Consider the following 15,655-nt stretch of genomic DNA (forward strand, 5'->3'; position numbering starts at 1 on the left):
CCCTGTTTATATTCTTTCTTACAAGTAATTCAAAGAAGTGCATTTTAGGATTTTAGGGAGCAGAACCTGAATAATTTTTCAGGTCCACCTCTTGGCCTTCTTACCTCCTTCGGAAGCTGCGTGGGACTGCCCTTCTTCACATCTGTCCCTCTGCAAAAGCTAAGTCTGTGCAGCGTATGAGGGTCCAGAGGTCAATACTTAGCAATGACACCTGGATGGAGAGGAGATGGGTCCTTGATGTACCTTTAAATCCAATGGGGGGGAAGGGGGAAGGTGCATATTCACCAAGAAAAGAAAAATTGGCTCTGCGACAGCTATGTGCCCCCACTGAGTGGGTGAAGGATGAATTAGTGGAGCCACATTCCACACACAAGTCCTTGCACTGAAGACCAACTAGTTTGTAGGGAACTGGCTTGTTTACTCCGTGGATCCAATGGGGCAGAACCTCACTCCTTGCTTACTCCTCCCAAGAAGGATGCCCAGCCCAGGGACCCAGGAGGAGCCTGTTAAAGAAAAAGCAAAACCACTCAGTGACACTTGTTAAAAGTGGTAAGGTAGACTTTATTCAGGATGACTGCCGTGGGGTTTTACGGTAGGGGGAATTGGGCTCAACTCGGAGGCCAGTGTGGCCAAGTGGGAATTTGTAGCCAAGGCGGGGGTGGGGTCAGTGGGTGGAAAATTACCAAGAGGAAACATAGCGGATAAAGGGATATCTGGCTAACCCCGGGTCCCAAGATTCTTGCTGAAGGCAGGCCAGGGAGACAGACATCACTTGGGGGCAGTGGAGGATGAGGAACCTGAGGGAGGTGAACAGATATTGCAGGGGACGGGGGGTGCATTTCTGGTCAAACCAACTTAGCAGCGGTTTTTTTTTTTTTTAAGATTTTATTTATTCATTTGACAGACAGAGATCACAAGTAGGGAGAGAGGCAGGCAGAGAGAGAGAGAGAGAGAGGAGGAAGCAGGCTCCCTGCTGAGCAGAGAGCCCGATGCGGGACTCGATCCCAGGATTCCGGGATCGTGACCTGAGCTGAAGGCAGAGGCTTTAACCCACTGAGCCACCCAGGCGCCGCTAGCAGCGGTTTTACTAAAACAGGTTTTTACAAGAAGTGGACAGACGGGTCTACAAGGTTCAGGAGGCTGACTGAAGTTTGGCCCAGCAAAGAGTCTCTGTCAAGGCTATAGGGCTGACGCTCCGCAGTGCCAGCCAGCGAAGGGGGGTTCCTGAGGGCCTCTAACCTTTGGGAAGTCACTGCTGCTGAAAGAATTCAGACAGGGTTACAAACACCCAGATCTGAGTGGGGGAGGAGAAGCATCCTGTGCAGTAAGGAGTCCTTGTCTTACTGAGAGAATTTGCAGTTCTGGAGGAAAGGAAACCCAGGGAAGAGAGCAATCACGTCTTGACTAAAGGAGGTAGGTATCTTGCATCTAAATGTAAGCAGCTAGGAATGTCAAATTGGATTTTCTTAAGGAGGCTAAAGGCACTATTGCCTCCTTTGTTATGCAACCATCTAGGGGAAGAGGTGGGCTTTTAATCACCCCCCACAGTCTTTCCAGAGATTGTGGTGTCTGCCCAGAGAGGCCAAATGCCCAGGCTCAGGTGTGCCGAAAAGACAGGCTCAGGGAGGCTGCCTTGCATCTCTGCTTGCTGGGGCTTGCCTCTTAGCAGTGGGACAGAACCCACCTGACTTCTACTAATCACATTTTTATTATGGAAGAGATGAGTGGTAAGCTCTAGTTATAAGTTGACTCGGGAGAGAACCCAGGATGGAGGGGTCCCAGCTTAACTCTTTCCTGACCAGCACAAGTTCAGCAGAACGGATGCAAAGATCCTAACCTGTCCTCCTCTTCTCCTGCGGATTACTCAGAAGTCTACAAAACCGGATTATTTTTAGCCTTTGAGGCGAGGCGGATCCACCCCTCTACTCGCCCATTCCTTTGAAATGGAGAGTCGTTATTGCTCCGGGCCAGCTAGGGTGCCTGGCTCTCTCCCGCCCCGCGCCCTCTTGGTGGAAAGCGAGCTCAGAGCTGCCCCACCATCAGGGAGTCGCACCGCCCGAGGGCAGGAGTGCAGAGGCGCAGGTGACCTGACCGCGGTAGGAAGGGTTTAGAGGAACTGAAGTCCCGCGGCTTTTAGCAGTCATGATTTAAGGAGTCAGTCCCTTTGTTCATTCGCGCGGATAGGCGGGATCCCGGAGAGCAGCCAGAGGGGAGACAGACAGAGAGAGGGGTCGGCAGCAGGGCGTTATTTCCAAGGAAGGACTGATTACTCGGGTAAGAATAGGAACACCCCTGGGCGCCTGGGTGGCTCAGTGGGTTCAAGCCTCTGCCTTCGGCTCAGGTCATGATCCCCGGGTCCTGGGATCGCACCCTCCATCGGGCTCTCTGCTCCGCGGGGAGCCTGCTTCCTCTCTCTCTGCCTACTTGCGATCTCTGTCTGTCAAATAAATAAATAAAATCTTAAAAAAAAAAAAAAGAACAGGAACACGCTTTCTGTGATTAAAAAAATGCGTCGCACCACAGTTTTCCTTACTTAGGAAGGAAGTGTGTTTTTCTAAAAAAATTATCGAGAAATATTTAAACACAGGAAAGAATGCAGAGTACATTGTAATTCACAGGTATGAACTCCTAACACCCCAAATTAACATTTAGCCCTATTGAATTTTATTTAATTTTAAGGAATAAAACTTTACAAATATCATTTGAAGCCCTCGTGTGCTTGCTCTCCATTTCTCTACCCCATTTGAGGGCCTGTGCATCTTTCATTCCATCATAAGAAGTTTTAAAACAGAGAAACAAAAATGTATAAATTCGCTATGACCTCTGAAACATTCCTTTAACTTCTCCCTCTTTTTCAGGTCAGCTGCGTCATTATCAGTTCCAGCAAAATGTGTCTCTGCTACCAGAAATTGCAATACAACCTTCAAAGCCATAGATTATTGGTTCTGGAATGAGTCTGAAATGGCCTTAACCATTACCATTGAGAAAACTAAGGCCCCAACAGGTGTGATGTCTGTGTGGTGACACTGTGGAGACTCAGGTATAGACGCTGGGAAGGAGGAACCCCGGCACCCCCAACTTAGACCCTAACATAGGAGAGAGGCGCTGTAAACACTTGTTGCATGATTACCTCTGTTAATGAACAGATGAGCCATTAAATCCTGCCCACAGTGCATGTATGGTTCGTGCCCATACTTCTGCCTAATCAATGGAAATCTGTTAGGGATTTATCTTGTTCCTTAATATAATGAATGAATGTTTCACAAAACTTCCTAACTATAGAAAAGTCTGCTTGGGATCTTTAAAGATTTATTTATTTATTTGACAGATCACAAGTAGGCAGAGAGAGAGGAAGCAGGCTCCTCGCAGAGCAGAGAGTCCGATGTTGGACTCGATCCCAGGACCCTGAGATCATGACCTGAGCTGAAGGCAGAGGCTTAACCCACAGAGCCACCCAGGTGTCCTGCTTGGGATCTTTAAAACACTTCAGTTGGACAGTAGGTTTTCATTAATATGTATGAGAAAGTGTTAGCTAGGAGAATTATATGCACACATAGATGCGTGTGCATGTGCCTAAAGAAAGGAATTAGAACCTGCAATCAAACTGTTTAGCACAGTCCAATAAAATGCCCAGAAGCTAGTTGCCTTGGGATGGTACATCCTATTTATTTATTGGCTGTCTACTATGTGCCAGGAAATAAAGAATGGGTACATCACAGCCCTACAGGAGCACGGGAGAGCGAACACACATCTTTCAGCTGGAGTGGCATTTATGAGCTTACTGGCTTGGCTGAAGGGCACCGTTGGTGGCTGCAGGAGAGAGATTTAAAAATTCCTAGAGATGCCAGTTTATTGGTTGGGACTCAAAACCAGTTTTCAGTAACCCCAAACTCTAACCCAGCCGAGATCGCTTCCCAGAGTTTTCAAGGAATGGCATCAATTTCTCCCCAGGAATCCAGGCTGGGCAGAGGCCCAGGGTGGTGGAGTGCGGGGCAGAGAGCTATCAAGACCACCTGGGGAGGGGCCTGATACCATGATTCTTGGCTGGATATAGATCTTTATAATAAGATCTAATGCTGGAAGGGTGTCAGGTGCTGCCTTACTTGTTGAATCCTTATAACACTTTAACAGGCACTCTTAAATCCTCTTGTAGAGATGAGGTAACTGAGGCTCAGAAAGCTTAAGTAACTCCTCCAAGTTCTCACAAAAGGAAGTTGCAGAGCTGAAGCTCTTTCCCAGGCTGGGGACTCCATGGTTCTTATCTATTTTTTTAATTGAGGTGTAATTTACCTACAGTAAAATTCACCCTTTCTAGTGGTGTACCATTCTATGAGCACTGACAAATGCATACAGTTGTAGGACCACCACCACATCAACATATATAGCCGTTCCATCCTCAAAAATTCCCTTGTGCCTCTTTGTAGTCAATCCCCTCCTTCCATTCACCAGCAGTCCTGGGCACCCAGGGATCTGTTTTCTGATTTGCCTTTCCCTGAATGACCTATAAATGGAATCATATAGCTTTTTGAGACTGGCTCCTTTCACTTAGCAAAATGCATTTGAGATTTCTTCTTCTGTTGCTGCATCCATCTGTTGTTTGTTCCTTTTAACTGATGAGCCCTATTACATTGTATGGATGTACCACAGTTCGTTTCCATTCGCTAACTGAAGGGCATTTGGGTAGTGCTCAGTCTGCGGCAATTATGAATAAGTATGCATAAACCTTTGTGTACAGGTATTTGTGTGAACTAAAGTCTTCATTTCTCTTGGGTAAATATTGAGGAATGGGCTTATACAGCTCATGCTCCTAACCAGGCTCCAAGGTGCTCAGCAGCTGGCCGTTCAGAGGTGCTCACAGGCCCTCCTTTGGGGGTGAGGCCATGAAGGAAAAAAAAAAAATATATATATATATATATGTATATATATATATATAAAACATTTATATATATTCGAGTCTCAACTTTTCAGAAAACTCAGAATTGTTTTTGTTCTACTCTTCACATTTTTAATATAGAAAAAAATGATATTATAATCCTAACAGTTTTAAGCTTAAAACATAATTTTTTTAAATGTGACAGGTGCTAAAAATTAGACACTACTCTTTTTACAACCTGTAATCTTATAATAATAAATAAAACTCAGCCTTTCCCCCTGACGTTGTGTACATTACTAGGTGTTTCCTGTGGCACTTTGAAAGCAATTACAGTCAGATTGGCACGCGAACAGGAGAAGGTGCAAGGGAGGTTTTTCCTTCCCTCCTCTTTAGAAGTTGGCTCTTTTCTCTCAGGTTTATTTGAACTCTGATCCCATTCTCCTCCACTAACATCATCTGCTTTGGGAGAGGGAGATAGGTTCTCAAATGGATGCCTCCTTGCTATATTTGGTTAAAATCTCTCTATCAAGTCGAGGGTACTTAGACGGCAGCTAAGCCACGTTACCTCACCTTGTGTCCTAAGGTGTGCATGTGAGCAGTGTGTGAAACCTCCCACTTCCAATGAAACTGTTCTTCCCATTTTTACATGGTGAGTCACTGGCTCTCCCACAAGATGGGTTTTAGTGAATTGACAAAATGAAATAGGACTTAATGAAAAAAATTCACCTGCCATGCCTCTCTCATGTAGGAAAGAAAGATCATTTTTTCCTTCTCTGGGCTGGATGTACCTGAGAACCTCTCTCAGAGTTAAGGCTTGCCTGGGTCCCAAAGTCAACATAAGCATACTCAAAGATCAAGAAAACCCTCACTGCTGTGCTCTGTTGGGCTCATTTTCAGAAGCCAAGTATGGTATCTTTTAAGGTTTCTGAGTGCTTGAGCCTGTGTTCTCCTGAAAGCAGGGCCTGACAGGAATGCTTCTGTGAGAGTCATCTTATTTGAGAGTGAAAGAGGCAAGGGGGAAGAGCCAATAAAAGGATGTGTTACTGAACTGGCCACCTTCTGAGAAGCTTTATGAAATGCATCTCAGGGACATTGGGAGGGGAGGAAGAGGAAATGAGGAAGCATCTATGCTTCTGCTCTCAGCCCCTAGTGGGCGAGGGCAGCCCCATGGGCACCCATACCCCTGCACTGGCCTGGTCTGCGGCAGAGTGTGGACAAAGCCATGGATATGATCCCCACATGGGTCCATTGGCTACACAGTGTCATTTCAGCAACTGCTGGTGTTCGCTGGGTGTCAGACTATTGCTGAGTAAACGGCAAGGCTCTCTGGAAACTCCTAGGACCTGGATCCAGCCTTTGTCTTCCTATAGCCGTGGCTGTGAAACTCTAGTTGCCCCATGTGAGCTGGCAAGAACTCTGGCTCTAGAATTTCTATTTGGAAGAGGCCTGGGGCAGGGGCACGGCTGATGGTTGGGGCTTGGTGGTAGGTCTTGAAGCTGTGTTTGCAGAGTTAGTTTGAGGTTGGTTGAAGGATAGTGGGGGCTCTTAGCTCTGGACATAGACTCTGGACCCTCACCAAGAGTGAGGTCCTTTTGAGCCAGTTCTGCCCATGGTAGCCTAGAGTCTTCAAGGCTTTCCATGCCCAACCTCTACCAAATTGTGCAGAGTGTTTGGCTGGGCTCTTTCCGTTTCTCCTGTGTGCCAATCTGGCCTGCCCACTCCCTCACTGGGGAGAAGTTGAAGGTGAGCAAAGAAGCAGTCCTCTCCTAGAACAGGAGCTGTAAATGAGGTCTCAGTTGCCAAGCCTTCAGGGAAGTATCTTCAATCCCCCAAATCTGTGACTCCTGGCCTCCAGGCGGTGTGATCCAAGCACAACAGAGAGCTGGCAGTTATGCAGTGTCCTCTGGTGCCAAGTTTTCAGAGCGGGAGCCATGGAGGTCACAGTTACTCAATCAGCCCTCAGACCTGAAGGAAAGGTGACCCCTTTAGTATGTGATTTGTATTCCTTTATGCTTGAAAAGCTTTTAGCTTGAAAAGCAGTTGGAAATGACCATGTATCTGTAATCCTCAGCAGTTGTCTCTTAGACCTTGGTTTTGCTCCTGGTAAACATTACCTTTTCCCTTTGACTGGGAGGAGGGGGCAAGGCAGAATGATGAAGCAAATTGTCTGGAATCCCCTTGCTTTGTGGCTTAGCTCACTTGTCTTTGCCCTGTTATTCTCCCTCCTTGTCCTGGCTTCCAGCCATTTAGTACCTGTCCTTGAAGCCCCACCTCCTCCCGACTGTCTGTCTGCTCCAGCCCCCAGAGCTCATCTTTGAAAACCTAGCCCATTTTTGTTCAGCTCCCTTGGCTATGCATCACTTCTGCCCGATGGCAGCTCTAGTCTTGTAATTTATCTTTTCAGCTACTTCTGTCTTACCTTTGTCTCCCTCACCCCCAGTAGATTGTAAGCTCCTTGAATTTGCTTTATTTATTTTTATTTTATTTTATTTATTATATTTATTTTTATTTAATAAAGTTTTGTTTTTCAAAACGTACCATTGGTGGGTGTATGCATCTGCACCAGCAGCTGGGGCCTCTCCATCCTTGGTGTTTCTGGTGTAAATGACTTGAGCTCTGTGCCTTGAGACTGGTTCAGTGAATCCTTTACTAAGGAGCTCCTGAAAGGCTGCCCTGGTCAGGGAACCCCGAATCTTCGTGTCTAAGAGAGAACAGCTGGGACTATAAGCTTATAGTTGGGAACTTCCTTACAGAGTTTGGCATATGTCACTTTGTCCAACAAGACCAGGTCATTGAGCTTGTCCTGAACTTTGCCTTTGGACCACTTCTTCTTTTTGGACTTGGCCCCAGATTTGTTCACTGGGTCTTTGTCTTTCTTGGGAGACTTTCCAGGATCTTTTTTCTTGTTGTCCCTGCAGCATAGTGAAGCTCAGAGAGCAGCTGCTCTCATTGCCAGCTCACTAAGATGTCGGACAAAAAAGCTCCTTGAATTTACTTTACATTTCTCTGTAGCCTGTACAGGACCTTATCCAGTATCTTGGACACAGTAGGAATCAATAAATCCTTCTCAAATCAACAGAAAGATTTGGGGAAGGACACTCTGATGGCCTCTATCTCCACTGGGTCTTAAATACATTCAAGAAATTAGGTGGTCTTGAGCCCTATCTCTAGCATCCAATTCGTTAGCACTTTGTACCAATTCTTATCAGCTTGCTTGCTAGCAGCTTTGTTTCTTCTGCAAACATTTGTTGAATACCACTGCTAATGGCAGTCATTAATGGCGTAGTCTAAGGAGAGAGGCCACCTTAGTTCAAATCCCAGCTCTTTCTTCTAGGCTGCATGACCCTGGACAAGTGACTTAAGCTCTCTGAGCTTCATTTTCCTAGTTTTTAAAATGGGAATAATGATCTCTATTATTAATAACAGAGGTCATTAATAATAATGATCATTAATAATAATAATAATAATAGAGATTAATGATCTCTATTGAGATGATATAATGTATATAAAACATTTGGCAGGGACCAAATGGTGAATGCTGAGGGGAATAAGATTTGGTACCTGTCTGTGGGGAAGCTCATTACCCAACAGAGAAATGCAGACTAATGCAACTGTGTGTCTTGAGGCCCAGGAGCCAACCTGAGACATGGATTTGAGTCCAAGTAGTTTTTTTGGGAAGAGATGTCAGGAAGCCCAGGGACGGGAGTGGGGAAGGAAGACATAGTCCACAATACTTTAGTGAGCAGGTTACCACTATGGGCAACTGGTGCTCAGTCCTGCTGGAACCTCTGGGAGATAGCAGGAAGCAAAACTCAGAGTTATCCCCCTTCCTCCCACAGGCAAGAAATTTGGAGCATTTTTCACCATCTCCTGGTACTCTTTGCTTGAGGGTTCCTTCCAAAGGTTGATTTCTCCTGCACATTCACACAAAATTCTCAGGCCAAGAATGAAATGTGCCTACAGAAGACAGCCTGGGGACGGGGTCAGAGTTTCCATTGGACAACGTGTGGGGTCGGTGGGGTATGGATCATGAAAACACTTGCTATGAGTGATTCCTATCATCCATATGAGCTGGTGGAGAAACACAGTCACCCTTAAATTTGTCTAAGGCGAGGATTTAGCTGTGGAGCAAATGCCTCTGAAGAGAACCCCGTGGCCTATACAGGGATGTGTGTTGTGATGGGTGGCTTTCAAATCCCAGCCTGTGCCCTGCCCTTGCACATCTGAAGGAAGGCTCTGGAAATGCAGAGACTGCTGCCCAAGGGCTTGGCGAGAAAGACTCCTGGCTAACTGTCTCACTAGGAGTCTGCAGCCCTGCGGTGTTAGCAGTATGCAGAAGGGGCAGGACAGAGCAAGCTCCTGGATTCAAAGAGGCTAGTGCTGCTTCACACACCTCCTCCTACTTTTTAAACCTGACATAGCACAGGAAAAGAGGACAGATGTACAAAAAGCACAGCAAATTCAGGGAAAAAGATGTTGCAGTTTTGCTTTATACGTTCTTCATTACGTTCTATCTTCCCTCTGCCACAATTGTCTCCAGAACTACGGTCAGGAAAAAAAAAATACCAATAAGGAAAAAAAAAACCCAAACAAACAGGCTTGCAAGCAGAGCTGGAGAGAATTCAAGAAGTATTCCTTATTCCACAGGCAGTTGTAGAGGGTCCCTTGGGAGCTCACAGCAAGGCTGGCTCAAGGCATAGCCTAGACTAGGAGGTACAAGACAGGGTGACTTGGAGGTACCCCAGCCATCCCATGTTCCCATATTTTAGCCCTCTTGGTCCTTTTAAAGCTGTAATAGTGGGGGAACCTAGATGGCTCATTCAGTTAAGCATCTGCCTTCAGCTCAGGTCATGATCCCAGGGTCTTGGGATCAAGCCCCACTTTGGGTTCCCCACCCCGCAGAGAGTCTGCTTCCTCTTCCTCTGTCCTGGTCCCGACCCCTGCTCTGCTCTCTCTCTCTTGCTCACTGTCTCTCAAATAAATAAATAAATAAGTAAAATTCTTAAAAAAAAAAAAAAAAGCTGTAATTGTAATTTGATGCCAGCAGTTTTGATTTTTCTATATTCATCGTTTTCTCTTTCAGAGCATAAGTGGGGTGAGTAGGGTGCCCCCCCAAAATCCATGTCCAGCCAGGACCTCAGAATGTGACCATATTTGGAATTAGGATCTTTGCAGATGTAATTCGTTAAGATGAGGTCATATGGAATTAGGGTAGGCCCTAAATCCAGTATGACTGGTGTCCTATAAGAAGAAGGGAATTTGGACACAGAGACACAGATATGCAGGGACCACGGGTAGACAGAGGCAGAGATCATAGAGGTGGGCTGCAAGCCCTGCTGACACCTTGATTTCTGACTGGTAGCCTCCGCAACTATGAGACAATATACTTCTGTTGTTTTAAGCCACCTGGTTTGTGTCACTTGATATGGCAACCCTAGGAAACTGAAGTAGACTATAGACTATAAGCTACCGGAGGGCAGGGATAATGTCTTACCTATTTGCGCCTCCCTGCAGCATTTAGTTCAAATCATGTTGGTTGGCTCAAGATGTTAAAGGGAGCTTCTTGAACAGTATACATTACTAGAAAATATGGTTCCTTTCCATCCTGACTGCTGTCACAGCTGTAGAAATTAGCCGATCAGATGGGGAGAGAGGACCCAGGGGTTTGGGGGTGCTGGTCAGTCGCCTCTTGGGAGGACTGGACAGTATTAGGAAAGGAAACAGTGAAAAGGGAGTTGAAAGTGAGCCAAGACTTCTTTCATGTGCTTCCCAGTTTGGCCTAGAGCTGGCCTGGTTTCAGAGCCCTCACATCTAATTGTATGCATTCAGAAAGGCTCAGACACTCTTTCTGGGAGTGGGGCAAATCCTCAGGAATCTAAGGTCCTGACCGTGGATTCCTCCAGCTGGACTCCAGAGGACTGGGTATCACCAGGGGTGGGGAAAAGGGGATGGTGGTTTGGAGTCGAAGTCAACTTTCGCAAATAGCCCATTGTTCTCTTTCATCCTTCTGTGAAAGAGGATCAGAAGTTCACTGCATGGCTCTAAGGAAGTTTCTGGCAGCTCTGTTTATAATAGCAAGATTTTGGAAATGACCCAAGTGTCTGACAATGGATGATTGGTTACATAAAGCATGGTTTAGCCAGACACTGGAATTCTATTCAGCCATTAAAACTGATGTCATGGATGACTGTTTATTGACATGATAAGAGGATATCATATCTAGAAAACACACATATACATAGATAATACTTTACACATGTGATAAATGTATGACATAGGTATGCAGCATAGGAAAAGATTCACAAGGAAATAAGACCAAGGTTTTAACAGGAGCTTTCTCTTGCTGGTGAGATTGTAGATGATTTTCTCCTCAGCAATGGGTATGTATTTATATTATAAAACAAAAGTTGTTTTTCATTTTATTGTATATTTATTTAAATAGTTTATTTATTTCAGAGAGAGCAAGCACAAGCATCAGCGGGGGAGGGGCAGAGGGAGAAGAAACCTCCCCACTGATCAGGGAGCCTGACACAGGGCTTGATCCCAGGACCCTGGGATCATGATCTGAGCTGAAGGCAGACTTTTAACTGACTGAGCCCCCCAGACACCCCTGTTTTTGGTTTTAAAAAGTGTTCCTTTTTTTTTTTTTTAATTTATTTGAGAGAGAGTGAGAGAGAGAGAGAGCACACGTGATCGTAAGCAGGGGGAGAGGTAGATGGAGACAGAAAGGGAAAAGCAGGCTCCCCAATGAGCAGGAAGCTGGACGTGGGGCTCAATCCCAGGACCTGGAGATCATGACCTGGGCCAGAGGCAGATGCTTAACCAACTGAGCCACCCAGGTGCCCCTAAAAAAATGTTCTATAGCTTGAGCCATGAGCTCCCTCCTTCTTTCTCCTTCATCAGAACTTACTTTTCTGCATTTTTTTTTTTTTTTTTTTTTGCACAGTTTGGTTTCTCTCTCTCAATGAGTCAACAGAGTCATAGAGAAAAACTCATTACCAGAGCAGATGGGCAGTGTTGCCGCAGCTTCTGGCATCCTCTTGGGAATCACCTCTTTGGTTCTGAGATCAGCTGAGATCACCTGTGACGGTCCTTCCACTGTGTGCCAGAGAGTGTAGGCTTCCCTGACTTTAACTCCCAAAGACCACTCAACATTGTGTCAACCTCACATTCCCTCTGTTAAATCTTGTCCAGCTTGAAATCCCAAACCTCATATCATGTCTCTAAATATTGATTTAAAAGAGTTATAATGTTCTATTCCAGTGTAACTCAGCCGGCATTTATTTTACTGCTGACTTTGTGCCAGGCTTGGTCACCAAGAAAAGGGTGTATGCTTGAGAAGGGACTGTGGCTGATAGGGGACCTATTAGGTGCTTGACACTTTGCTGAAGACTTTACATATATCCTTTCAATGTGACTTTGGGTAAGTGGTACAGATGAAATCAAGCTTTGGCAAGTGCTCAGTAATTGTTTAAATAGCAAGACAGAAATTTAAATCCAGTTCTGTTTGATTCTTCTACTACTACTACTACTTTACTCCAACTACTACTACTACTTTACAACAACCTTATGACCACTGTTACTACTGCTGCTGCTGCTACTACTATTTTACTGCTACTTACTCTTACTATTACTACCACCATTACTACTGCTTTATTCTTACTACTGATGCTACTACAGCTATGACTACTGTTACTACTTCTGTTACGACCACTGCCACCACCACCACCACTACTACTGTTACCACTACCACTCCTCCTCCTCTAGAGCCCTCACAGTGCAAAGTAGTTTCCATTATGCAGTGCTCAGTTAACAGTGTGTTATAGTTTACTTAACTATTCCTTATTTTGAACTAGGTACTTTGAAGTATTTCCACTATTATAATAAGACACTGTTATCAAATATACAGAGCTTGTGCTGACCTTTAAAAAAGGTTTTACAGGGGCACCTGGGTGGCTCAGTGGGTTGGGCCTCTGCCTTTGGCTCAGGTCATGATCTCAGGGTCCTGGGATCGAGTCCCGCATTGGCTCTCTGCTTGGTGGGGAGCCTGCTTCCTCCTCTCTCTCTCTGACTACTTGTGATCTCTCTGTCAAATAAATAAAATCTTAAAAAAAAAAAAAGTTTTACAAATTCATATACATTATGTGTGTGTGAGAAAAAAGACCAGAAGAAAATACAATAAACATTTGACAACAAATACATATAGGGAGTGGGTTTGAGCATGGGAAGCTGAGGGAAAATAACTTTTACTTTGAAAAAAGTAGACTTTAATTTTAGAGCAGTTTTAGGTTAACAAGAAAACTGCAGGGAAGGTGCAGAGATTTCCTATATATCCCCAATCCCTCTCCCCTCCAGGCTCCTCTACTATCAACATTTCCCACCAGAGAGCTACATTTGTTACAGTCAATGAACTCACATTGGAAGGATATCTTGGTTGCTTCCAAGTTTTGGCAAGGACATCTTGGTTTGCTTCCAAGTTTTGAATAAAGCTGCTATAAACATCCATCTGCAGGTTTTTGTGTGGACATGTTTTCAACTCATTTGGGTAAATACCAAGGAGCACAATTGCTGGGTTGTATGGTAAGAGTATAGTTTTGTAGGAAGCTGCCAAACTGTCTTCCAAAGTCTTTGCATTTTGCATTCCTACCAGCAACAAATGAGAGTTTCCAATGCTCCAGATCACTGCCAGTGTTTGGTGCTGTTAGCATTTTGGATCTGACCATTCTAATAGGTGTGTAGTGGTATCTCATTACTGTTTTGGTTTGTAGTTCCCTAATGACATATGCTTATTTTCCAGTGAGGTGTCTGTTCAGGTCTTTTTTCCCATTTTTAAGTCAGGTTGTTCATTTTCTTATTGTTGAGTTGTAAGAGTTCTTTGAGTATTTTGAATAGTCCTTTTTTAGGTATGACTTTCACAAAATTTTTCTCCCACTCTGTGGCTTATCTTCTCATTTTCTTGAGCATTTTCATTTTAGCATTTTTACTTTACACATTTATTTATTTATTTATTTATTTTTGAGAGAGAGAGTATGCACACTCATATGCATGAGTTGGGGTAAAGGGCAGGGGGCAGCTGGAGAGCCAAAGGGAAAGGGAGAGGGAAAATCTCAAGCAGGCTTCATGGCCAGTTTAGAGCCCAACATGGGGCACTCTATCTCATGACCCTGCAATCACAACCTAAGCTGGAATCAAGAGTCAGACACTTAACCAACTGAGCCACCCAGGCACCTCTACACATTTCATTTTGCCTAACTTTTTTCCCCAAAGGGTGTGCAGTGTTTTCTGTGATGAAAAAATTTTTTAAACATTGCCTTCCAATACGTTCAGAAGCATACAAATAAGCTAGGATTTATCAGCAATACAACTGCTTTTAGAAGGATTCCTGGGAAAAATAAAACATTTTCCCTAACGAGAGAGCCAACATTCTGTCCTGGCCCTGTGAGGAGAAAGAAGCAAGCATGGTGACTATCTCCCACTGGAGGTAATGAGTTTTTTAACAGCTTGTGTGTGGTTATTACTGTGTCATGTATTTCAGAGTTTAATGACTCTATTATGCATTTATATGTCTGATAGGGGATTGGATAAAATGGAGAGTCTCTGCCTCCCTGAAAAGAAATCCGGATGAATTGGATTCCCTTTGGCTAAAGGAAGAATCTGGAACCAGCGGCATCAGCTAAAGAGAGCAGAGAAAGGTTTAGAAAGAGAGCATATTGGAGGCAGAAAAAGACTTTCAGCAGAGGATAGACTTTTTTTTGGCTTATGAATTTCTGTGGTCCTTGTAGGAGGAGGCTCCATATTTATGGTCAAAAGCATTGGGTCTCAGACCATCCCTCCTATAAACTGACTGTGGGACTTAAACAAAGTGCTAAGTTTTTGAGCCATAGTTTCCTTATTTTGAAAAATTCAGATGGTAACAACATTAATTATCTCATAGGGTTGTTACAGGAATGAAACGATGCTTCACTTTCAAAGTGCTTTGTAAAGAATGAGGTGCTTGTTCTAACATGTGATCCAAGCATTCCTTGATTATTTAGACAGACTGTTTGAATGTCTACTATGTGCCAAGCCCTGGGCATGCAAGGGGCATTAATGCCTGGTGCTTACCCTCAAGAACCTGTCAGGCAACATGAAAGGTCAAATATGTGAAGAACCATCCCAATACTTTTGCACTGAAACTTACACCATATAACTTGCTCCTCAAAAATATAGGGTCACCTGTGTTGTTCATTATTGCAAGAATGTTCTTTCTCAAATTTCTGTGTAGACTGTGGGCTCCCTGAGGGTAGGACCATGGCTTTTACCTCCACAGCAACTTATATAGTACTGAGTGAATAACATCTAGACCGTGTATGGAGGGCTCTCTCTGGACTAGGCTTTATGCTAAGACCTTTGAGATATATATTAGATATACCTAATATATCTTTAAAACAATTCTAAGAGGTAAGTAATACTACAATTTCAACTTTACAATGAGGAAATGGAGGCAAGAGCAGTTAAATAATTTGCATGAGTTGTCTCAGCTGTTGGGTGGTAGAGTCAGAATTTGAACCTTGATTTATTGGACTTCACTGCCCATATTCTTAACTGCTTTGGTAGGAGCTCTGGAAATTTGTTGACTGGTTTCTAAACTCACCTCAGGGCCTGAAATAAAGAACTTCATGTTGAGTTTAGGAGGAAGGATGGGGTAAGGGCTGCCTAGGTGTGTCAGTTGGTTAAGCATCTAACTCTTGGTTTTGGCTCAGGTAATGATCTCATGGGTCATGAGATGGAGCCCTGTGTTGG

General features: G+C 44.5%; 1 pseudogene across 1 annotated transcript; it reads right to left on the bottom strand.

Moving 5' to 3' along the window:
• Positions 1-1,100: 1,100 nt before the first annotated feature.
• Positions 1,101-13,333, bottom strand: LOC308349108 (small ribosomal subunit protein eS25-like; annotated as a pseudogene). The gene is made up of 4 exons: positions 13,290-13,333; positions 7,412-7,785; positions 3,131-3,201; positions 1,101-1,258 (listed from the first exon to the last, which is right to left on the bottom strand). The product of its transcript is annotated as a small ribosomal subunit protein eS25-like (transcript).
• Positions 13,334-15,655: the final 2,322 nt, after the last annotated feature.

The sequence above is a fragment of the Martes martes genome, assembly GCF_963455335.1.
Source record: "Martes martes genome assembly, chromosome: 9".
Classification (NCBI taxonomy): domain Eukaryota; kingdom Metazoa; phylum Chordata; class Mammalia; order Carnivora; family Mustelidae; genus Martes; species Martes martes.